The sequence below is a fragment of the Equus asinus genome, chromosome 8 (genome assembly GCF_041296235.1).
Source record: "Equus asinus isolate D_3611 breed Donkey chromosome 8, EquAss-T2T_v2, whole genome shotgun sequence".
In the NCBI taxonomy this organism is placed as follows: domain Eukaryota; kingdom Metazoa; phylum Chordata; class Mammalia; order Perissodactyla; family Equidae; genus Equus; species Equus asinus.
Window position 1 is genome coordinate 25,068,349 of NC_091797.1, and position 24,708 is coordinate 25,093,056.

Below are 24,708 nucleotides of genomic sequence, written 5' to 3' on the forward strand. Positions count from 1 at the left end.
CCAAGTCCAAGACTTGCTACCCACTGGGAATCCCAGCCCCACCTCTGTCTCCTCCTTCCCAAGTCTGCCCATCAGATTCCATCAGGCAAGAATCACCAAACTCAACCCCAAATCTGCAATCCACGATCCAAGGAGGAGGACGTAACGTGGGTTTCTTTCACTTACCAAGTTTATCCAGCTATTTTCCAGCTTTCTTTTTAGGGATCCTGAGCTCAGTCCTGAAGAATGATCCTAGTATGTCACAGAGCCAGGGCTGGGGGGCTGGGAGCCCGGGGCTGCCGTGGGGGCCTGCTGACAGAGAGTCCTGTCTGGGGCCTGGATTCCTGGAGGATGTGCACTTGATTCAAAGCAGACTCCCTCCTCGGAGGGTGCAGCACTCAAATCCAGCCCAGGAGGGTCCCAGCTGCAGCCCAGCAGGGGAGGCAGGGCCCCCAGTGGAGTAGCACAATGTGCGGCTGCCTTTCTTAAAGGGACAGCCTGCTGGGAGAGCCCGTGGGGAAAAGCTGGACAGGAAGGAGCTAGCGAAGATGAGGCAGCTTTCTTCAGGGAAAAGTTGTGAACCAGCCCCAGGACTCTGGCAGGGGACTTGCCTAATCCTGAGGACTGGACAGGCCGGTCCCCTCTCCTCATGTGTGGGACAGTGAGGCAGAAAGACCTTCTCCAGAGGCAGTTTCTCCACCTGCAGCCTCTCCCTCAGGGCTGGACTTACCCAGAGGGCGGTATGATAACCAACCACAAATATTAATCACTTACTACGTGCAAGGCCCTTTCTTAAGTCCTTTGTACAGAGGAACTTATTTGGTCCCCACGCTTTGGGATGCAGGTACTATTATTGTTCCCATTTTACAGATGAGGAAATTGAGGCCTAGAGAGAGAAAACTGCCGTCTCATAGGTAATGAATAGAAAGGTTAGGATTTGAACATAAGTGGTTCTACTGGAGCTCAACCACTAAGCTTTCTCTGGAAGGTTCTAGAGGAGCCTCACTATGTCAATCAACAATTGCAGGTGGAGCCCTTCCCAGGGTCAGGTTCCAGCGAGCAACACGCAGGACAAGGTGTCTGCCCTCAAAACGCTCGCTGGAAAGAATTGCCCAAATGTTAACACCAAACTCATCTGGAGGGTGGAATTGCTTGCGCTTTTTTTTCATTTTTACAGTTTTCTTTATTTCCCACACTTTCTACAATAAGCAGTTATTCCTTTTATAAGAGAAAAAATTTAACATTCCACCTCCTATCTCCCACTCAAATATTTCACACGGCCAAGACTAGAGCAGGAAGACGTATGTATTCCACATGGAACTTTCTAAGAGGAAGGAGAGAAGCAAAACTCATAGGACAGTGCAGCAATACTGTGGTTAAAGCTATGTGAGTCAGGGTTTGCCCATTAAAAATCTATAGGCAGGTTTTCAACAAAATTAAAGCAATAGCTTCTTCTTTCGGCCAAAACTGAAATAAAAAAATTTTCTAACCTGTTAATTTAAAAAACTCAGCTAAGACCCACCTCATCAAATGTTACTCCAGACCCTCCATAATTTGATCACCACCCCGCTCTGCTGCTTCCCCTCACTTTGTCCCACCCCACCCCGCAGCCAGGTCAAACTTCCAGAGGTTTCCCTAAGCCTACCCAGCCCTCCAGCCTTTGCTCATCCTTCTGCCTAGGATGCCCTTTTCTTCTTCCTGTAAAGTCCTTGACATCCTTCAAGACCAGCTTAATTGTCACTGCGCTCGTGGAGCCTTCCACCCCCACAGGCAGCACTGATTGCTCCCATCTCTGAGCTCCCACAGGCTTTACCCTCCAGAACATGCCATACAGCTAGCATCACTGTGCTCTAATTAGGTCAGTGTCTTTGCTTACTTTTCTATCCCTAACACCTAGCACCAAACTATCTGTGGAATAAGGCAGCAGATAAGAATAATTACTATTGTTTGAAGAGCATGACCAGTTTTCCAGCTACTTCCTCCATCATTATCTCATTTGAGCTTCAAAACAGCTGGTTGGGGCGGGTATTAGAAGTGTCAAAGGTGGATACTGGAGAAAGCAATAGTACTTGAGGTCATTGAAACTCTGCCCTTTGGAGGTTAGGTTTTCCCCCGACGGCCTTGAAGGGCTGGCCTGGCTCCCCGACCCGACTTTCAGCTAGGCTAGACTGTCCCCATCTCCTGCCCCTGCCCTCTACATGCTTCCCAGCTCTCTGTCCCAACACATCCTTGCCCTAGGCTTCCCCGCCAGGCTGGGGGACATCAGAGGGCCAGGGGGCACAAAGATGACGCTTTCCAGCTGGTGTATAGCACACACTCCCTCTGGGATAGCGAACACAGCAGGCCAGGGCACTAATGAGGCCATAGCATCAAGTGAGAACCCAGAATGACCCTGCCAGTTTCATGGAGAAAAACTCTGTCACGCAGCCCCGGCTGTAGCCAAGCCTGGCAGCCAGTCCCCGAGTGCAGGCATCGGGGGCCACTAGGAGAGGGCGTGGACCGAAGGTGGACAGAGTGTTACAGCCAGAAGGAAACTTGGAGATCCCATCGCTTAACCCTACTCCAGACAGCCAGGAAAATCGGGCCCAGACTGGGGACAGACGTGTCAGAAGCACAGATGAGATGGTGGCAAAGTGAGGCGACACCTGAACTCCTTCTGATCCAAGCAAGAAAAACGCAACTTGAGGGGTTTTTACCAACAGGAAGGCACAAAGTCCGAATTATTTCAGGGCATTCCTCAAGTACACAACATACAAATGATTCTTGAATGCAACACCACCACACAGAAAACACTCAATAAACAGTAAAGAAAAAACAGAGAAAGGTGTTCAGCAACAGTCTTAAAATTTAGTACCCCTGTAGGCCAAGCCATGTCATAACCCACCCCCCACTGTCCCCCCCAACCCACCCCCCAACCCAGATCCTCTCCTATGAGCAAAGGGGGCCCGTGGGTCTAAGTCTGAAACTATTTCTGCATTGACTTAGCAGAACGCATTGAAATGGGGCTACAACAGACTGATACTTTCTTTCATCCTTTTGTAACATTATTGACAGTTGTGACAGTTATTGGTGCTTAGTCAAATATCACTGGTCCCCACCTCTCACTCTAGACACACAGCAGATTGTACTTCCTTGCCACTTGTGTTGGAGTGGAGCCATGTGACTAATTCTGGCCCATGAAGAAGCTGCATGTTGCGATGGTTAATTTTGTATGTCAACTTGGTTAAGCCACACTTGGTCAAACTCGATGTTACTGTGAAGGTATTTTTTAGATGAGATAAACATTTAAATCAGTAGACTTCAAGCAAAGCAGATTATCCTCCCTAACGTGGGTGGGCCTCATCTCATCACTTGAAGGTCTTAAAGAAAAGATCGATGTCCCCTGAGGAAAAAGGACTTCTGCCTCCACACTGCCTTTGGACTTGAGATGCAACATCAACTCTTCCCTAGGTCTCCGGCCCACAGGGCTGCCCTGAAGATTTTGGATTTGCCAGCCTCCACAATCAAGTGAGCCAGTTCATTAAAATAAATCCAGATAGAGATAGATACATACATAGACAGATAGAAAGAAATAGATAGAGATACACCCTATTGGTTCTGTTTCTCTGGAGAACCCTGACTAATACAAGTGTAATTAGTGGTCTAGAGCATTTAATTGGCAGGACCAGACCCTCTTTCCTTGGCACAGCAATTTATCTTCACATAACAAGGTGCCTGTTCTGCCAGCCTAGGTTCCTGAGTGACCGTAATGAGCAGAGGTCCTGGCTGACCACCACGAACAGGCAGCATGAGTAAGAAATAAACCTCTGTTGTTATAAGTCATTGAAATTTGGGGATTGTGTGTTACCACAGCATAATCTAGCTTATACTGACTGAAGCACTGGCTGCTCCCCTTCGATTTGAGACGCTAAAGAGTGAGGAAAGAAATCCATAAAGTCATGGAACCATAAAAGAATTTTGATCCTGGCTGACCACTGAGTCCCAGACACACAGCTCTTCCTCCAGCCGCACAGCCTCCCTTCTTGTCCATCTTGGGATCCTGGGACATCTTCACACAGGATTTGACCACAGGCGTGTAAATGCATCAAAGGTACAAACTGACTGGCGAAAGAAACATCCCTAGATGATGCTCAGAGTTCCACTGAGGAATCTGACCCTGGGCTGGAATGGGGAACTCTCCAGAGAACAAAATTTTCCACTACGGCAACAAGAATGTTAAACACGATAAAAAAAAAAGTTTTCTCAGGAAGAAAAATGAGACCGTGAGTATTCATAAGCCAAAACCCAAAGGCCATTCTCTGGGTCCTGCAAGGTTTCCTGCTGTAAGGGAGAATCAAGCAGACTAGAGAGGGTACTGGAAAGGGAGCAGGATGTCCTTGGCTCAAACGCAGATGGGTTCAGCGTGGAGCCTTTGAGGAAATGCCATTACAAAGTGTTGATGCTTCTCCTTAGGAATCAACAGTGACCCAGAGGATGCTGGGACTCCGCATCTTTCTTCTCAATGGATAAATCCAATCCCTTGACCTTAAATACACTGCATAAATAAACTCCGGGACAGACTAAAATGTAATGGATTGAAACTATTATCACAGGAAGAATTTAGCTTAGAATGCTCCCAGGACATTTGGCCATGTCTGGAGACATTTTTGGTTGTCACAACTAGGAGATGGTACTGGCATCTAACAGGTAGAGGCCAGGGAGGCTGCTAAACATCCTATAATACACAGGACAGCACCCTCACTCCCCAACAAAGAATTATCCAGGCTAATACTAAGGTTGAGAAACCCCAGTTGAGACTAAATCCTTAGTTACGAGGCTGTGAAGATTTAGAACAAAGAGCAGGAAGAACATTTATGGAGCAACATGCTCCAATGGGAAAAAGATGCAGATGTGCAGATCCAGATAAATATCCACATATGCATACAGATAAACCCAAACTGACTGTACCACTAAAGCACTCTGGGAGGGAACACAGTTCACATCAGTAAGGAAACAAGTTTCATTGCTCTTCTCTCCTCCCCGATGAGGGAGCAAGCCAGCATGAGAATCTGAGAAGTAGGTCCATTGTTTAGAAGTTGTCTTTAGATTTGCAACGTGAGGCAAGAAGCAAAGTTTAGGAGCAGGGCTGGAGAATTAGGACAGCTGAAGTGCTCAGCATAATAAAGACGGGAATTGCTTATTGGAGGTGCTGGTAAGCACTAAGGAGGAAGAGAGAGGAAGGCCAAACATGTCTCTGAGCCAGGCAATCACTCTCTTTTAGGACAAGGTTGTCCAACTCTCAATTTCAAATCGTCTACATTGTTGAGATGTAAACACCATTGGTCTCCCTGAATCTCCTAAAAGTTTACCACGTTAACAAAGCCCTTGTGTCGATGTTGCGCGCGCATGTGTGTGTGTGTGTGTGTGTGTGTGTGTGTGTGTGTAAATCAGGGTTTGGGGACTAAATTCCACATCTGGGTCAACAAAGTGCAAAAGAGAGTCTGCTTGCCTGAACCCAGTAACAACAGTTAACATCTACTGCAGGCCTACTATGTGCCAGGCACTGTTCAAGTACTTGACATGCAGTCTCACTGAATGCTCACAGCTGCCCTATGGGGGATGCCATTGTCATCCCATATTAGGGATAAGAGGTTTGAGGAAGAGGAAGTTTAAGCCACTCACTCAGGGACACACAGTGAGTGAATGGGAGAGGCAGAATTCACATCCAAGTCGTCTAGCTCCAGAGTCCACGCTCTTAACTTCTGAGCCACTCTGATTGTGACCAGCAGTAATTAACAATCTTGACTAATTGGATGGAAACAGGAACTCAGAGCTGGAGGTGACGGGAAAACCAGAAGCCAAGACCTCTTCAGAATCTCTAGACGAGTGGTTCTCAGCCTTTAGTGTGACCAGGATCACCTGGCGGGCTTGACAAAACACAAACGGCTGGGCTGTACACAGCCCCCGCCCCCAAGTTTGATTTATTGAGTCTGGGGCAGGGCCCAAGGATTTGCATTTTTAACAAGTTCCAGGTGATGCTGATTCTGCTGGTCTGAAGACCACTCCTGGAGAACCGCTGCTCCTTTGGAGGGATGTGGGGCTTCCTCTGTTTGTAGGGGCTGAATTCAGCTACTTTGTTCTGAATCTCAAAGACAGGGCTCCTCGGGTGACATCTGGGCAAAAGAACAGCTACTGTGTAACTGGGACTTGGAGAAGGCTAATATTGAAGAGAATGGAGCAGGGGAGGGAATAGCGTCAAGTGGAATTCAACCTGGAAGACTTCCTGGAGGAAGAGCCAAGTGGCGAGAAGAAGCGCCGCTGGGACTGCGGATTTGATGCACACTCCAGGTAGCTGGCCTCAGGCATTAGAGTTCCTTCCCTAGGGGAAGCGCAATTAATTCAGATTACCGGTCCTCCGTGGAATCGCTGGGAGGGTGCCCCCTGTTCTTTGAAAAGCCTATCCAGAAAGTCTGAGCAAGAAGTGTGTACCCAGGAGACACCCGCTTTCACGGAACGGGAAGCTATGCAGGACAGCGGTTAGAGGAAAGATGGACGAACTGAAATCACAGCTCTACTGCTGTGGAGTGTGGACCTTGCTCAAGGCTCTTAACTACTCTATGCCTTAGTTTCCAAATCTGTAAAATGGAGTTACTAACAATGTAAATCTCAGAGCTGTAAAAACCAATGGTACGTGACGTGCTCGTGACATTGTCCACCGTATACCAAGCCTCCATCATGGCACTGGAGAGAGAGCTGCCACCAGGGAAAGTCAAGGACTCACTTTGTTGCTGCTCACAGCCCATGCAGGAACTTCAGAGCAACCTCCCCCTCCATCATTTAAAAGATCTTCCCTCCCAGTGGCACCCTCCTGTGCTTTAGAGCCCTCCCCTAGTCTGAGCTTGCTCTCCAACAAACCACGCCCTATGACCCCTTTCCACACCTCACTCGAAACTTCTCTCATTTACAAAGTTGACAATACTAAAGGGAGGGAGGAGAACATCAGAATACAAAACTGTCTAACATCTGCACGTGCAATGTCCTCGAACTTGCTTTAAAAATGTACGCAGACAGAAAAGACTGGAATGGGAATTACCAAATGTTAACTGAACTGGGAAGTCAGGTTCCCCACGTGTGGTTTGTGGCCAGGTGGGAAGCTGGGGGCAGGGGTGGAGGGCCAGAAAGACCTAAGGCCCTTTCAGTCCCCCAGTGATGGGCTTATAGGCGAAGAGTATGTTTGTCTTTCTGCTTCTGTGTATTTTCTACATTTTCTATAATAAACCTGCAGTTCTTTTGTAATCAAGGAAGGAAAGTTGGTTTGTTTGTTTTTACACCTTCATATCCTTCCAAAGCTTTTCTTGATTATAGCCCACTCCACACCGACTCTTCCCACACACTGCCTCTTGGATCTCATCTTCTATTTCTAGCCCGTGAATTTGCGTATGTGGCCATGACAGGCTGCTTTCTCAATATCCTTGAGCAGATGTCCTGTGCATGTCCCTGAGACCCTCTGGTGAGCGGAGCTGGCCCGAAGTGCAAGGAGTTGTTTATTCCCACAGAAGAGTGACCAGGCTCACTGCCTACCATTCCCTGTCCTGGGATCCACTCCACCCCCAAAAAACTCACTAGAAGGTTCTTCACAAAATGAGTGGTTCATGCCAAGAGGAACTGCACAGAAAGAGACCACAGGTGAAGAGAGTTGTACACACACACACACTCATGCACCCCCATCTGCCTCTTCATTCCGTCTGTATCAGAGGAAAATGTCATCCGGTTAGCGCCCTCAGATGAACTGGGGAGGCAAATTCCCCAGTTGTGGTTTGTGAGGGGGTGAGTAGCTGGAGAGTGGGGGGGCGGTGTCAGGGACAGCCAATCCACTTCCGTCTGGCTCTGAAATCCACACTTATTTTCCTGGCCGGGACCAGGATCCCATTTCCCAATGTGAGGCATCTCGCTCTCTCTTGGTGACACACACTCTCCCCAAGAATGCTTGACTTTTCAGGGAGGAATTCTTGTGTATTTGGGATTCTTGGAAACAGGACAAAGACTAACGAATTGCTGGCTCTACCCTGGGTTTCGAAACCCACTAGAACTCACAGGAGTGGGGGATAGGGGGAGCCGGAAAAGAGGGTGTGGGTGTGTTCGCGGCACAGAGGAGGGTGCGGGATCGAGATGCAGGATCATGGTGTTCAAGCTACAGGCACTCCAGAAGCTACCCACGGACCCCAAGATCAGAAGTCACCTTCCACTCTGTGACTAGAAAGCTGACACAGGCGGGGGGGGTGGGGCAGCGAGGGGATACTGATTACTGCTTGTTGAGACTAGAGAGTTATAACACAGCAGAAGTCAGGAAATGAGTTGGTGAGCTTATTGCAAAGGGAGACGGTTGTGACGTCTGAGGGTGCAGAACAGAGAGCATGGGTCTTGGAGTCAGGCACACCTCCTTGGAAAGCCCTCTGTGCCTCGGACTAGCTATGAGACTTCAGGCAAGGAACCTAAATACTCAGAACCTCAGTTTCCTCTTCTATAAGATGGGATAACACTCGCTTTGCAGGTCTATTGTGAAAATGAGATGGGCTGAACTGAGCAGGTGCTTGGCCCAGCTCTGGCACATAGTAGGTCTTCAAGAGATGGCAGGGATTATCTGGCAAGTTTGAAGAGTAAGAGTTTATAAAGCCTTTGTGTGGTGGGCCAGCGGGAGAAGGTCAGAGAGCCCTGGGGACAGCCAGGCAGTGAGGGGACATAGCTCCCTGGGGTGATGGCAGCTAAGCTTAAACTCTCACCTGTGTACGCTCCTCAGGGACCTGCGTGTGTCCTGGCAGGTATGTGCTATGTCACCTTGCCCTGTGGTCCAGCTGCATAAATCCAAAGTAAGAATGTGTGAGTTCCAGATGACCAGAATCAAATGGTAGAGAGTCTACCGGGGTCCTGGGTCCCTCCACCTCATCAGCCTAAAATGGTCAGGAAGCCTACTGGCCTCTCATAAAGGTCAGGCAAACCACCCAACCTTGCTGTCTAGAGAAGACCACGAGTTCCGAAGCCATCCTTGGAGAAAGCAGGGGCCTGAGTGTCTGGCCCCCCAACCCTGCCTCCCTCCCAGGCCCCGCCCAGAGCTGTGGTAACCTGGGCAAGCAGACCAGGCCCCCAGGGTGTTCTTAGTCTAACCAGGAAGGCAAAACACAAGCACAAAAGACTTAGGAATACAGAAAAACACTGGGGGAAGAAAATCATTTTCTTTCAAAGGAGCTCATATATGCAGAGGGATCACGAGGTGATCTGAGGAATCCACATTCCACAGGGTTAATCCGGGGAGACTTTCTAGAGAGTGGTGATGGGTGGGGTTGCCACTTCGTGTCACCCACAAGCTCTCCCCCAAAGTCCCCTCTTAGACCCTGTGGCCTGACTGAAGGAGAATAGGCACTTTTGCCTGAAATAGTAAATTTACATAACCTCGCAATCTTCGCGATGCCCCGCGCGGCTCTAGTTACAACAACAAGGGTTTTAGAACCGGAGAGTTTGCAATGGCAAAGGCAGAGGGAAAACCAAACAGAGCCCACATGAGGTTTTCATTTTCTTTAGCCACGTGAGAATGGCCCTGTAGATCCAGCTATAAATACCCAGCTGCCATTGCCACAAGCTGGAAAATCACACACACACACACACACACACACACACACACACACACACACACACACACACGGCAAGTCCCTTCAAACAGTTAGTGGGCTTAAGAATGCAAATCAAGTTTCTAAGAATATCTGTCTGCCCGGAGAAGATGCAGTGCTACTCTCCCCTCGCTAAGTGTCTTGTGCTGAGGCCACCTCCAACATTCTGATAGGTCTTGGAAAGATGTTGCCCCACAGCCATCACCAGGGTGCATGCAGAGCTGTCCCCACACACCCAGGCCAAGCTGAAGCCCACCAGGGGCTGCAAGCAGGACTGAGGGGAAGGGTTTTAGACCAACTCCCTTAGACAGAGGGAAAGAGCAGCCTGCTTGACCCGGGACACCTTAGACTGGGCTCCCTACAACAGAGCCTGAGACAGAGCTTGCGTATATGTCGTTTATTGAGGCTGTGCTCCCAGGAGAACCCAGAGAGGGCAGGGGAAGGACCTGGGAAGAATGTGGTTTGAGGGGAGGTCTAGCTTCAGCCTGATCCTGGGGCAGCTCTGGGGGAAGTGCACGCCACACTGGCCCTCCGTGGGGCAGGGGACAGCGGCTTCCATACCTTTTTCCCATTAGTCATTGGCTGCCCAACGCAAGGGAAGGGCAGGGCAAGATGACATAACTCCAGGTACCTCGGGGAAGGGGTTTCAATAACCAAGGGCAGTGCACACAGGGGCCAGCCTGCAGCTGGAGCCTCCCCAGCAGCCAGGACCTGCGCATGCTCCAACGGCCACTTCTACACTGGCCCCGCAGTCCCAGTGCCTTGTCTCTTAGAATTCATATTTTCTACTGATAGCAAACGTCAGTCTGTGGGTTTCTTTGCTTTGTTTATTTTCATTTTCTTTTGCATGGAACGTTTTTATAATTGACTTGCTGAAGAAAGAAGCAAAGGTTTGATCCATGGGGATCAGTGTGAATTACCCCCCGAATATCTCTCTCTCCTTCTTCCACACTAATAGGTCCCTGCTTTTGTTTGAGGCACCAACACGCCCATTTAAAAAGTTTTCAGCATCTCCCTAGACTCTGCTGCAGTTTGAGGTCTCTCTCTCCTTAACACAATGTTGGCCAGCTTCTGGAGAGGGCTTTCAGAAAAGCTCGTTAAGGTGACAGTTAGCTGGCATGCACTCTCTGTGCTCTGTCCTTCTCTTTCTTCCTGCCTGGATTGCAGATGTGAAGCTAGAGGTGACGCAGCCACCTTGTAACCAAGAGGCAATGAGCACAAAGACAAAAGTTTCATCAAAAGTGGGTCCCTGATGGCACTGTGGTGCCACTCTGCCAATTCAGGACTGCATCTGCTGCACGTGCTGTATAAGAAAAAGAAAGAACCCACTCTACAGAGCCACGCCAGGCGGGTTTCCAACTATGCCACTGAACACAAATTCTAACTGATACACTCTAGTTCCGTGGGGTGTCCCATGGAAAAAGTCCTCTTTAGATAAATAAATTGAGAGAATACTAGTTTAAACAATGGGAAACCAGTCTCGTCCTGCATGCTTCTCTGCGCATCGTGGCTCCGTGAGGGTGAGTACAGGGGAGGCGGAACTATTGCTTAAATTTCTTGAACCACAGAACTTTTCTTCCTAAGGTCAGTGTGAGAACCTGGTGTTTTCTCAAACGCAGTTTGGGAAACACTAGACCAGATGACCTCTTCTTGCACATTTCATGACTCCCCACCTAGAGGGGCCCAAGCAGGTGGCCAGATCCACCAGCAGCCTCGGCATTCACCCTTCATGGGATACGAGTCTGAGTCAAAGAATCGAGGCCTGTGAGGCTGGTTGGAAAAGGGCAATGAACTAGATAAATTAAAAGACTCAAAGGAGTGCCAAGTCTTCTGGAATTTTTGGGTGCTCAATCCTCTTTCCCAGCAGTGACTGGCTTTCACCCCAGGAATGATGATGGTGTTGACAACAGCCCACACTTATCAAGTATCTATGATGTGTGAGGCACTGTGCTTCACAGGGACGATCCCTTGCAATCCTTGCAACTGCCTAGGACAAAATACACCTTTAGTTTGCCCACTTTACAGATGAGGAACCTGAGGTCTATTGACAGACATCAAACATTTATCCAAGGTCACACGGCTACTTCGTGATAGAACATGGACTCTACCCACAAAGCCCACCAACTTGAATGGCTCCATTTCCCCACCTTCCTTCACCAAGTACACATTTTGTTTGTATATTGTGAACTTTCACTTGATATGTTATTTTCCAGGTGTCCTTATCTTTGGCATGTGCATCCCAATTTATATACTGCATTGGGAATTCTCAGGGGCAGGCCCTGTACCCCTATGAGTTCGGATACGTGATTTTCTCCTTTCTCTGTACCTTACCACAGTGTTTAGAGACCACGTCTCCACATCCTAGGGCCGCTCAGTCAAGGCTGCCTCTCTGACACATATCACAGCCTTCACAGGAGGGGAGGTGCGCTCAGGCAAGCCTTAGGGTGAGGGTAAGGAGTGATGCAGATGAAGGCAGAGTCATGAGGAAAACTCTGGAAAGATTAGCTCCCACTAAGGGCATCCTCAGCTTCACACGCTTATCCATCAGGGCGCTCAAGACCAATGTCACGTGCATCACTTGGATCGGGCTTGGACCAGGTCTCAAGTCCTCATCCTACAACTGAGAACTCCAAGCTCAATCACTTTAAGGTAGAAACATCCATTCTCTGGAGTGCAAAGTTTTTAGGGCATGACAAATAGCCAATCCCTAAGTCACACTCAAAACATCTTCCTTTTCAAAGCATAAAACAATGTACCTGGCCCATAACCATAACCGTCAGTCCCTTTCCCTCCCAGACCCTCTTCCTGGCTTACCCATCTAAGCCTTCTGGAGTCAACCAGTCCAAAAACACAGCCCAAATTGCCCAAAAGCTATTACAGGTTGAATTATCCGAGTCTCTTCACTATGCCAGGTCTTTCTAGTTCCACGATGAATGCGTGTAGAAACAGCCCAGGTGCTGACTATTCTCTGTTGCTGCTCTACATTCACGCCCTCCCCTCCCCTGCCACCCTCCTGCCTAGGGGGCTGGCCTCTCTGGAATGCATCACCCAGATTCTGGGGTTTCCAGTGCCCGGTGGGTGGGATTTGACCAGTGACTGGAGGATGGAAGGAGAGAGACCTCAGAGTGTTTACTCTCCCATTGTCTCTCTGCTAAGCCAAGGGTCTGGCAGTGACTGCTTCTCTAGGGCCACAGCTCCTGCTGGCAAAGGGCTGTGACCGCACCATTCTTCCCCCTCACCCTCCAGGTGTAGCAGTGCTAACAGCTTCCTGCTGTCGCTCGACCCTGGGTGCCTCAACATCTTCTCTAGTCCCTTATCTCTCCACAAACAGTCCTCCCATGACATTCTTATCAGTTAAACCCTTTTGGGAGTGTCAACAGTTTTCTGCCCAGAGCCTGACTGATACAGACTACAATGCAGACTTTCAGAGCAACCACACACCAGGATTTGCTCCCCAAAGTCCCAATTTCATGTGATTTTCTTCTTTTTAATGAAGGTGAATTATACGATGTATAAACGAGCGGGAGGCAAAGAGGAAAGCCAGTCCAGTGCTAGCGCCCGGTGCCAGCACCACACCAGCCAGAGGAGGAGCTCCCTGCCGCAGAACTCAGCACGGGGGTTCACCGGCTCAGTCAAGGACAGAGGCTGCATAATAGAGGACGGGGCACTCAAGGCCAACACAGTGTGTGTCACTCGGATTGGGCTCCAACCAGATTCCAAGGGAGAGGGGTCTGTAACAAACAGTAAGACACATAAAAGAGCTGAATCAACTGCATTTGAGTAAGACACCCCGGGAAGAAGTCAGTGTGGCTTCACCGTCAAGTACAAGAAAGTGAAGCAATTCCCAGTGGTGGGTACTTTCCCACTTCAGGGCAAGATGTTGCAAGAGGAACAGAGCAGTGGCTGTGTCAATGGAAGACAGAAGGGAGGGAGAACTTCACCGAAACCAGGCGGTCATGGTGGGAAGAGGGAGGTGCCTTCACCCTTGGGCAATGAGAAATACTTGAGACGTGGGTCCCCTGTCCTCGTCAAAGGATGATGGCTGTGGTCACTTGTCAGCACTAGCAAGAGATCCCAGTAACTCCCAAGGGATGAGCTGAGACAAGGTTCTAGCAAAATGCTGTACAGAGAATGAGCCAGAGAGTTGCTGTGTGGTTTCTATTACTTTGACTCTAGTTTGCATCTCCACCAATATATCAAATATGATCCCAACAAATCCACAAGTCAGAAACAAACATCAAGATTTTTAGTTCAAAAACAGTGATTGCCATGTGCACAAAGGGTCCAGTGTAGGTGTCTGGAGAACAGCCCACTTGAAGATGGTCACATCTACCTAAAATTTCCCATATGGACCTGGAGCAAATGGGGAGCAGCTTTGTACCCACTCTCTTCGGCATGTCTATTTGCCAACGGGCAGAGGAAATGAGTTAGGAGCTTGTGCCCATTTTTGAAGCCAACCTTTTTTTAAACTAAAAACTATTTTAGCTATCTATAAAAGGTAGATAATAGTAAAATAAACATATGTCTACCCATCACTCCATATAAGAAATAAAGCATCACAGATATAAATGGAGCCCCTTCGTACCCTCCCTGGTCTTCCTTTCTGCCTTCCTAGAGAGAACCACTTCTCTGAATTTAGCAGTTATCTCAAACTTGTTTTTATACTTTAATTATACACATATTTGTAAATAAAAGAGAGTGTTATTTTGTATGCTTTTAAACTTTATAGCAATAGCATCCTACCACAACTTGCTTTTTCCACTTAATATTGTTTCTGAGATTATACCTTGCAATTGCAGTCTACCTAGCGCCTTCATTTTCCCCCCACTGCGTTCCATAGTATTCCGTTGCATGTATATATCAAATTACGGAACCAATCTTCTGGTTGATGATAGACATTTGGGTTGCTTTCTAACTCTTAAAATCCATGCTACAGTGAATTTCCTGAACATACCTCCTTTTCACATGCATTAGAGTTTCTCCAGACTCACCTAGGACATAGGGTAAGTGCATCTTCAGCTTTACCAGACAGCACCAATTTGCTCTCCAGTGTTCATACCAAATTAATTCCCACCATTAGTGAATGAGATTTATCCTCGGCTCTACATCCAATCTGATGAGTATAAATTTTTTTTTGCCAATCTGACAAGTGTGAAATGATATTTCCTTGTGATTTCAATTTATGTATTTCCCTGATTCCAAGTAAGGGTGAACATCTTTTCATGTTTATTATTCTATAGCACCATTTTAGTATTAGAATTACATTTGCGTGCTTTGAAAAACCAGAAGAATTTTTCTTTTAATTTATAAAAATTTGAACAAGTTGAGCGTTTCATCAGGCCTTCACTGGAAAACTTGGAAAGGGAAGAAGAGCTGTGGATGGAGGCAAAAGGAAGATTTCCTTTTGCATACTGGCTTTGAGATAGGGATTTTTAAAACAAGCCACAGCATTAGAGATGAAGCATGTGAAGCAAAAATTCCAACAATCCTTGGGCAACGTGGGGAATACATTTTTTAAGACCTTGTCAACATTGTCTAGGAACAATCCAGAAAGTTTTCATTGTGCCTTTTGCCTGTAAGACACGCAACTATATGGACAGCACAAATGGGCTGAAGGAACCATAGGAACCAGTTGTCCATCTTCCTGCTGCAGGAAACACCATGTATTTACCATCCCAACAGATGAAATCACTCCTCTAATAACAGAAACCTGGAAGGAGATTCCATAACTTCCTTACATTCCCAAACAGTCTTACATGGAATCTAAATTTCTCAACTTTGAGCATCTCCTTCTCATAGCATTGATGACATGGAATAGTATCCTTGACTTGTAGGTCCTTCCCCAACGACACTGTGAGTTCTTAGAGGACTCATCTTAATACCCCCTCTCCCTGGCACAAGGAAGGATAAACTAGTTTGGAAATGCATGAGGGCAGGGACCACATCTCATTCAGCTTCAAACTTCCAGGAGGCATTCGACTTATGTTTCTTAAGGGAAGGAATTTCTTCCATACGAAACATTCAGAGCTTTAAGAACAGAGCAATCGTGGAAATAAGCAAATCCTCTTGCTGAGAGTATAAAAGAAGTCTTAAAAAATACCTCTGAATGCTTCTTTTCCACGAAGCCTTCCCCGACTCCCCTGTCTCAAAACGATCTTTCCTCCTCTAACTACACATGGCATCAGCACTACATAGGACCTAGTATTCCAATGGAAAGCAAATTATTTGGCAAATAAGAATAATAAAGACTTACAAGCACACGCCATGTTCCAGGCACTGTTCTAAGTACCGTACATGCATTAATTTTGTCTTCTTTTGGGGGTAGATACGATCGCTGTCACCACTTTACAGAAAAGGAAACTGAGTCTCAGGCAGATAAATACTTGCCCAAGGCAATTGTTGTAAGTGGTGGAATTTGAATTTGGACCCCAGCATCTGCACTAGAAGCCACTATGTTATATCAAAGCTACTGCTGGACATACATAAGCCCTTAAGTGTTTCCTGCTGTTATTTTAGTGAAAATGCAGCTGTGGGCTTAATGAGAAATTCATTATCCTCTGCATCCTTATCTTTGACACCCACATCCAATCCCTAAGGCCTTGGAAGAATTTGCTGATTCTTCCTTATTTATTAATAAAAGCTCCCAGTCACATGGGCTCGCCACACAGGCACTGTCGGCCTCAATTTAAGAGACTAGAGGCCCCCGAGGGGAGTGAATTTTGCTCACCAGGACTCATTCCACACGACCTGCCTCTGCACACAATGCCTTACTCACGGGGTTTCTCAAATAGTTGTCGGACCACCACAACCACCAACTCAGAAGGATACAGCACTTCACAGTGAACTGAGCACTTTTCACAGACCCTACCTAACAGCCCCCAAGCAGTCCTATGCCACAAGTATTACCATCATTTCCGTTATACACAGGACTAAAACTAAGGCTCAGAAATGCTGAATCGCTTATTGAAGGCAGTTCAACTAGTTGGTGGATGGCTGAAATTCAAACCTAAGTCCTGCCACCAAATCCCACGATACGTCTTCTGCTCTTCGTGAAGTTGATCCCTTTTATCCTTGTCCTTTGCGTGTACACACACATGCACACATACACAACTGACTTCTCTTTCTGGACCAGTGGAACAGGAGTCAGATCAAAAGAAGAGGAAAGAATCTACACGGAGCTCTTGTTCTATGAACTATGAATGAATAGTGAATGGGCACATGGATAAGGGATATGTATAGTCAACAAATATTCCCTGAGTGCTAACACTGTGCCTGTCACCAGGCTAGGGGCTGTAAATACCACAGTGACTAAGGCACGGCCCTAGCCTTCTAGGAACTTCTAGGCCATTGGCACATGCATCTCAATGGTAACTGGACCTGTCAATGGAAGCTCACCTTGTAAGAGCCCCACGTGGGTAGGGAATGGTGTGGAGAGGGGAAGAAGCAAGCCAGACCCTGTTTTAGCATAGACAGAGGAGACTAGATGTACATCGCATCGGGGCAAACTCCAGACAGCATTCTGAAAGAGTTAAAAGGAAGCTGGACAGCCCCACTGACCAGGAGAGTGAGGCCCCATTCAGACTCCCAGAGGGTGAGCACATGTCCAATTTCCCCAGGGACAGTCCCAATTGACGCCTGGTTCCCCACTGTCCCATCTGGTTAGTGCCCCTTTCACTCTTGAAAGAGTCTTGGTTTAGACAGTAAATTACATGCTCGCCCTTGCCTTCCAGGAAATTTATGACTTTCTCCAACTGCCCCTGGGCAGGAAAACAATCTGGCTTCCCAAGGTCGTTGAGATGCCTTATTTCTACTCCTTTTTACAGAGCTTCTCACAGCCACCACCCCACTGCTGGCACAGGTTCTAGGGGGGCAGCTCCCACGTCTGTGTCTGTTTCTCTCCTGTGTTAGCACTGAAGCCAAAACTATTCACCATCGGATCTCAAAGTGCACAGGCTCTGGATCCAGGCATACCTGTTTATATTCTGACTCTGACAGTTTCTGTCTTTATGACCTTAGGCAAGTCACCCAACCCCTCTGAGCCTCAGTTTCCTCACGTGTAAAAGGGGGTGAGAATGCCAATCTCACCTCATGGGATTGCTGTGAGGACTTGGTGGGGTCGTATAAGGGAAAACACCTGGCACAGGGCTTGGTATAGAGGACCCACCTCCCCCCCCCCACCCCCTACCCCCTCAGGCTTTCTAGAACATGTGAGCTCTCAGATAGATATAAAGCATGTAGAGGATACGAATGTCTCAGGAAACCCAGTATATTTTTAAGTTTCAAGCGCCTGCACTACCGAGTTGGAACTGCTTCCTCATCTTTACAGAAAATGGGAAACATGGAAAAACCACTTTGTAAGACTGGTTGCCAACATCTCCTAAGCTGGACACATGCATTCCCTATGACCCAGCAGTTCCGCTCCCAGGAACACACCAAAAGAAATGCAGTCATATGCTCACCCAAGGACAAGCGCACAAGTGTTCATAGCAAAACTACTCACAACAGCCTTGAACTTGGATCCTACCCAAATGCCCATCCACAGAAGAGTGGATAAATAACGTGTGTGCAGTTACATAACGGAATACTACACAACGATGAGAAAGACTGATTTACACAACATCACGCCGAGCAAAAGCAGCCAGACACAAATGAGTACACACTGTATGATCCCATTTATATGAAGTTCAAGAGCAGACAAAACTAATGCACAGTGTTAGAAGTCAGGACCATGGAAGGGTTGTAGCCAGAAAGGGGCATGAGGGGCTTCGGGGGTGGGGGCAGCGGGGAGCTTCGGAATGTTCTATTTCTTGATCTGGACACTAGTTACATAGATGTGTTCAGTTTGTGAAAATCCATTGAGCTATATACTCATAAACTGTGTGTTTTTCTGAATCATGTTGAACTTCAATAAAAAGTCAAAATAAAATTTTTAAATGTAAAACATTTCTATTTTTGGTAGAAAGTTGAACAGACGAAGTAGGCAGTAGACACTTTGCAAAAGGCAGTGGGATAGTTTATTTAATAAATGCTTGCTGAGCCCCAGTCCTGTGCCAGGCGCTGTGCAGGATGCTGGGCCAAAAGAGCGAACGAGATTTGGTCCCTGTTCTTCATCATCATCTCCATCATCATTATCATCGTTCCTAAGACTTCCTAGTGTTTACCATGTGCCAGCCATGCTTTCAAGTACTTATTTTTTCTTCTTACCAAATCATGCATTAACTTCATCTTCATAACAACCCATTTTATGGATGAGGAAACCAAGGCACAGAGAGATGAAGAACTTGTGCAAGGCCACAAAGCTAGTGAGAAGTGGAGCCAGAATCTGAACCCAGGGCCTGTCCTCTGAACCAAAGCTTTATACTCAGAAACCTAGCGTGTTTATCAGCTCTGGGAGCCCCAGCTTCCATATAGGAAGCCACAGACCTCAATAACCTTACCTCTGTTCAGGGCTGCCATGATGGTAAATTATCAACCATCTTGCAAAGGCAGAGGCAGTTCCTAACTCTACATCTGGGCAGCTGCCAGCCCAACGCCAAATGATAGGGAACAGACTGATAAATATATTGACAGAGATTAAAAAAGAAGAGTTAAAATGGCTTGGCCCTTCTACTGCCCAAAGTCCACAGGAACTCTGAACTGCCTTCAAACTAACTTCAAAGCTGCCTCTGGTCCTGTGGAAATACTGACTGACCTGGAACCACTCCCTCCCCTCGCTGCCCGGTCAGGGCATCTTGAGGCCGGGGGCTGAGAAGGCTGGGAGGCAGTGAGGGAAGGAGTGTTGACACTGACCCCCAGGAATGTGGTCAGATGTGGAGCTGTGCGTCTGGGTCCCCAAATCTGACACATCGAGCATCCATCACACAGGCAAACTTTGCTTTGGCACGAGGGTGGGTGACCAGTGTACATAACCTGAAAAGCGGAACGTTTAACACACGCTGCCAAAGATCGCCCAGGCTCGGGACAAAGCAGGAAGAAACAACACCCATCAGAACCACTCAGATCCGGCAGAGACCCATGCGGGCAGGAAGGCGGCTCCCAGCAGGCCAGCAGGGTCCTCTGAGATCGATCCCTTTATATTACAGAAGCACCCAGAAGATGAACAGGAATTCCCAAAGGACAACTTGTCCATCCCCCGTCTCTAGGCAGGACGGCAACAAAGCCACCTGGTCATGCTTTCACCCAGATACACCCACACCCCTCAGCCTAGCATTGGGGTTGGGGGCGGGGCAAATGCAAATTTGGCAATAAAATCAAAACATTTGCTCAGTCTTCCCAGTTATGACAAACTCTATTTGTAATCAGTTGGATCTCACCTAGAAAACACACAAAACAGAGCACAAGCAAAAAGTATACTTTGTCATACTCCAACATGGCCACCAACAATTACCTAGAAAATGATGGACGCCTCCCAAACAATTTCATCTAAAGTAGTCAAAATTTCTGGCGCAGGCAGAGGGTTATTCGGAAGGGCTCTTGGAATCAACCGCTCGTGGGAGGGAAGGACAGATAAGAGGTGGCACAGGAAGGGAGAAGTGGAACAGCCAGGCAGCCCCAGTGAAGGCCTCAGCCAACACCATGGGGAGCCCTGAAGCTGGGATGGGCTTTAGAATTTCCCCACACTGGTACAGAGAACCCAGGCCTTCACCACTCCCACCAGTCACTGGAGGCAGGCAACCCAGGAGGGGAGCGTGGGCAGAAGTGACTGTAGGGGGCCAGCCCGGTGGTGCAGATGTTAAGTTCGCATGTTCCGCTTCGATGACCAGAGTTCGCTGGTTCAGATCCTGGGTGCAGACATGGCACCCCTTGGCAAGCCATGCTGTGGCAGGCGTTCCACATATAAAGTAGAGGAAGATGGGCATGGATGTTAGCTCAGGGCCAGTCTTCCTCAGCAAAAAGAGGAAGACTGGCAGCAGATGATAGCTCAGGGCTAACCTTCCTCAAAAAAAAAAAAAAAAGAAGTGACTGGGCAGGGCAACTCTCTTCAGCTGAGGCAGTTCCAAGAAGGGCTGACTGCTGCCAGCACTGCCTGCCGCTGGGAGTCAGTCCAGAATGGGAATCTGGGCGGCACAGACCAGTGTCCACTCCATGGGGATTTGGACCCAGTCAGGAAAATTGAGTGTAGAGTCCACAGAGCTGACCATTATACTACACTGCCTGATTTGCTCCATCAGGACTGTCCTCCAACCTATCAGTCTTTGATATTTCCTGCTGCGTTTCTGGCATAAATTCCGTGAATGAGGAGACCCAAGGAGGGAAGGCTAAATTTGATGAAAAGGGGGTGGGGACAGCCACAGGGCCTGATGTTCCATAGTTTCCCCAGGCGCACACATAACATGTAGTCATACCCAGGATGGTCACCAGGCTAGTGCCAAAGCAAAGCTTTCCTGGGTGACGGATGGTTGGCGTGTCAGATCAGGGATGCAAATTGGTGAGCATCCAGAATGAAACCACATTTAATAACTGACTGAAGGAAAAATAAACATCCCTTCAAGGGTGGCATGATCTCAAATATACAGAGCTGTGTGTGTCTAGGCATAAAGAAATCAGAAAAAATAAAAAAGAGCTTGATCCATTGCAGGGATGACCTTGATACATGGACCAGGAGAAGAAAAGTATGCTTCAGAGTAATGTGCACAGATTCCATTTCAGGGAAAAAAAACACTCAGACAACAAGACCTCATTATACCTGTACACACACCTATAATATTTGTAGGAACAAAAGAAAAGATAAGGGAAGGGTATGATTCAAGGCTATTAATATTAATTGCCAGGGTGTGGAGGGAGGTAGAGATGCTCTTCATTTTCCATTTGTCTTTTCGTATTTCTGCATGATATTGATTCACTTGTTTAAGCAAAGAAGAATTATTTTCATAATTGGGAAAAATCAAATAAAGAAGACATTTTAAAAACTTATCAGTGTTGCACCATGGGCACCGTGAGGCCCGATATGGAAACACAACTTCATTCCCTCTCCCTCCTCCTCCTCTTAGGAGGCGGTTCCTAATTGTCCATTTGGGGGTGATCAAAAGGAATATTTAATTCAAGGCCAAGATTTTTCTGTGCCCTCCCCTTAACCATTAGAAGAGAACTTTATCTTAATATTATTCCACACACAATATATATCTGCCGCCAAAATAAACCTGCCACTAAAATCTATAAAAATTATGCAACACATTCTGTAGTCCAGTGGCAAATGCTGTGAATTACCTGCTGTTTGCCATTGTCCACGACCACGCTTCTTTCCAGTACCGTGCTAATGAAAGCTGACCACCCCGAGCCAACTCCCAATTATCTTGGCACGTTGACATGAAAAGCCCAGAGAAGCCAAAACCCAAGTTTTCACCACATCTGCTGACAAGGAGTCAAAGAGGTGGTTTTATGTTTCTTCCATCTTTCCCTGTCCCCGGGTACCCCTTAGGAGAGGTGTTCCAGAGGGCAGGAGCCACCACAGAGCAGAGGGAAGAGGACACAAAGGGTCCACACAGCCTATAAATGGGGTGGCTCTTCTCTGTCTGGTGAGCTACGGGGACCTGCTCACGCGATGCCATCAGCACCTGGGCGAGGCCGGCTCATTCCTCTGAGTTAACTCAGATATCCTCGAGTTCAATCAAGGCTCTAACTGACTGTTTGCCTACCAGGTGCGGATCCTACTTTTACGAGCTCCAAACATGTAGAAGGCATGGAGGGGACTCAGTCCTTCCTTGACTGAAGTGCAGTGTGTTAAAGGTTGTGACAGAGCCGTGTGCCAAGTTCACGGGCGTGCGGAGGAGGGCGTGATTAGGAAGAGCCTTGCAAAGGGAGTTTGAGAGAGAACGAGACACTCAGCCAGCCTGGCAGGACAAGTAGGAGATAAGGACTGGGGAAGCGGCTTTCAGGTAGAAAGAACTACAAACAAGGGTATAGAGGGGGGACATGCTTGAGGCCAGATTCGGTGCAAAACCTAAGTGAAGGCTTGAGGAATGCCGGGGACTGCTGGTCAACAGGGCAGCCAGCCACACAGGAGCACCTCACTCACACATCCCGGCCTGACCTGTGTTGTCTTAAAAGGATCCCCGGCCCCCCAAAACCACACATCAGTTTTTCTTCATCACACCAGCTTACCAACTGATTATTTTTTCCTCCCACATCTCTTATTCTGTCCATGATACTGGATTTAGATTTTGACTTTAGTTAGTTCTCCTCCTGTCTGGTTAATTGCCAGTAACTACAACCACGATCATAGCGATAGCTCACATTTGTTGAGTGCTTACTCTAGGCCAGGGGCTGACAGTCCTTGTAACCACACTTCAAGGGAGGTGTTATCATTCCCATTTTTCAGATGAGAAAACTGAGGCTCAGAGAGGTGAAATAATGTACAAGGTCTTACAACAGGGAAGTGGTGGGGGGAGGGGGCCAGAATTCAAACACAGGTTTGTCTGATTCTAGAATCTATATTCTTGGCCACAGGCTGTAATAATCCTCCCTAAGCTATGCTTGCTCTGATCTTGTCTGATATGCAGAGCCGGAGTCATCAAACTTTTTCTGTTAAAGGGCCAGATAATAAATATTTTCAGCTCTGTGAGCCACACAGCCTCTACTGAAAAACTCAACTCTGCCCCTTTAGTGTGAAGGCAGCCATAGACAAACAGGAAACAATGGCATGAGTGTGAATAAAACTTCACTTATAAAACAAGGTGACAAGCTGGATTTGGCTCTTGAAATTGCCAGCTCCTAATCTAGAGTAGCCTGTTCATTCATTCATTTAGCCAACGTTTATGGAGGGTCTACCTGGGGCCCCCGGCACTGTTCTAGGTGCTGAGGATACATGGAGAACCACACAAGTCCCTGTCCTCATGCAGCTTAAATCCTAGCAATGCCGCCTGTTTTACCCAGGCCTGATACCCTGGGCCCTAACCTTGGTACTCTTCACTCTGCCCTTCTACTCTCAACTTAGACTTCAGATCACCCTGGAGCTTGTAGAAGCGTCAATGCCTGGGCCCCACTACCCAGAGGCTCTAATTTGATTGGCTGGGGTGGGCCCAGTATTGATCATTTTGCAAGCTCCCCAGATGATCTGACTGTGCAGCCAGGGTTGCCACCCACGGCATGGATAGCTGTTCGCCTCTCGTTTCTTCCGCTTGCCCACTGTGTGAAATAGGGTAAGTCCCTTCCACCCTCAGAGTTCGAGCTTATACAAATGTAAGGTACCGTTGTCATTCTGCCATTATTATTAGATGTTAATGTTGGGTACTGCCTCATTGATTTCTCTCCCCAGTTTTGACTTTGATTCTTTGGATCAAGACAGTGTTTAACATTTCTAAAATAAGCTCTATGGAAAGTTCACTAATATCCCAGGTTCATGGCTGAGTGAGCTGGTGGCCTTTCCTTTATTGGAGGATGGGCTCCTATGGGGCTGCCATTTGTTTGGCACGGGGAGCGGTGATCTGTGCCTCCCTTTCATACGAAAGGTCTCCATCTCCAGGCCGACATAGCCGACCTCAGGGCACTAGTGTTAACCCTAGAATAAGTGGCTTATTTACTTTGACTCCTGGACAAATATTCAAACCCATGTACTTCCATGAGCTTAGACCTAGAGAGAGGAAAGGCATTCACATTTTGCTGAGCACGGAGCAGTTGGCTAGGTCCTTCCCATCTATTATTTCATCTTTAGAACCCTGGGAAGTGAGAATCTTATAGTTCTCATTTAACAGATGGAGAAGGCCCAGAGAGGGGGGACAGCTGGTGATGTGGTGGTGCTAGAACTCAAACCTGGATCTACTTGATTCTGAAGCTCTCTGCACAGAATTGTGGGGCACCCACAAATCATTCAGCTCCTCCTCAGCCAGGATTCAAAGAGATACCAAGCTGCCTAAAGTTTATTTTTCCCAGGTTTTGTTTTTTTCTTATATTTATTTTTTGGAGGGGCAGACCCAGAAAGAACCCCACAACACCTGCTAATGCCCCTAGTCTGATAAGCCTTGCACAGCACTAGCAGAATGATACACAGGTCCAAAGAAAAGGCATTTCCCCCTGCACAGCATCTTGGCCGCACAGTTTTATAACCTCATAAGGAAACAACAAAAAAAAAAACAAACAAACCAAAAAATGT

The 24,708-nt window shown here is 47.6% G+C and overlaps 1 protein-coding gene across 4 annotated transcripts in view; it reads right to left on the bottom strand.

Moving 5' to 3' along the window:
* DAAM2 (dishevelled associated activator of morphogenesis 2) overlaps positions 1–24,708 on the bottom strand; it is a 104,830-nt gene that overhangs the window by 76,262 nt on the left and 3,860 nt on the right. Inside the window, exon 2 of one of the 4 annotated variants that reach the window (XM_070514979.1) lies at positions 8,739–8,810. The exons of the other annotated variants lie outside the window; for them this stretch is intronic. The gene's annotated coding sequence lies outside the window, so the exon portion shown is untranslated. The remainder of the gene's footprint in view (positions 1–8,738; positions 8,811–24,708) is intronic. 4 annotated transcript variants of the gene reach the window in all.